The sequence below is a fragment of the Mus musculus genome, chromosome 16 (genome assembly GCF_000001635.26).
Source record: "Mus musculus strain C57BL/6J chromosome 16, GRCm38.p6 C57BL/6J".
Taxonomy (NCBI): Eukaryota; Metazoa; Chordata; class Mammalia; order Rodentia; family Muridae; genus Mus; species Mus musculus.
Window position 1 is genome coordinate 68,983,550 of NC_000082.6, and position 1,164 is coordinate 68,984,713.

Below are 1,164 nucleotides of genomic sequence, written 5' to 3' on the forward strand. Positions count from 1 at the left end.
GAGAGGCCCATTGGACTTGCAAACTTTATATGCCCCAGTACAGGGGAATACCAGGGCCAAAAAGGGGGAGTGGGTGGGCAGGGGAGTGGGGGTGGGTGGATATGGGGGACTTTTGGTATAGCATTGGAAATGTAAATGAGTTAAATACCTAATAAAAAATGGAAAAAAAAAAAAAGAATAAACAAATGAAGGGGAAAACCCTCCAGAAAATGCAAAAGTAAGATTTCTGAGCTCTTCAGTATATTAGATTCAATATAGTCATCACAGAAATAAAGAGACTTCTGTTTGGGTAGAAAAAGAAAAAAAAAACTCACGTCTTTCATTTGAAATTCAGTAGCAGGCCTGCCACACTGAAATCTAATTGCTGTACGTTATTAAGGACTGAGCTATTGCTATTGTGTTGGATTGGTTGCACCTTGCTTCCACCTTCCCACACCCATACCTTTCCTACTTCTCTACGTCTTGGTGGGCACTGATGTCCAGTGTCCAGGTCACTACAGTGAGAGTCACTAAGAGGTAAGCATTAAAGTTTTAGTTGTCATTGTAGTGCTGGTTCATACCTTTAATATCAGCAATTGGGAGGCAGGAGCAGGCAGATCTTTGATGATAAAGCTGGCTTGGTCTGTACAGCAATTTCCATAAAATCCAGGGTTACTTAGAAAATCCCTGTACCAGAAAACCAGTAAATAAATAGACAAATAGACAAATAGATAAAGTCATAGTATGCAGGACTGAGTTAATAGACAAAATGTATATGACAGCCTCAATGTCTTAAGGATACTTATTTACCATTAGAAAAGACTTAAGTACTAACCTGTACTATTTCCAGATTTCAAATACAGAATCTGCTCATTTTCCTTCCAAAGCTGTGCAGTGTGACTGTGATCATCAGACAAATATCATCTTTTATCCTCACCCTTTTTGACCCAAGAACTCTCCGTAATTCCTGTCATGAAATTTTGAACAGCACATCTCTTTCATGGTCAACATTCAAATGTGGTTCTGCAGCTGTCCTCGCAATCACCAGTGAGTGACCTATTGCACAAAGACTGATTTCTGGTTTTGCTTACATCATTCTCAGCTATGGCACAGTGGTCATTGTACCCTTGAATTTCATCAGAACATCAGGCTCTGCATATTCTTAAGACTGTAAAAATAAGCACA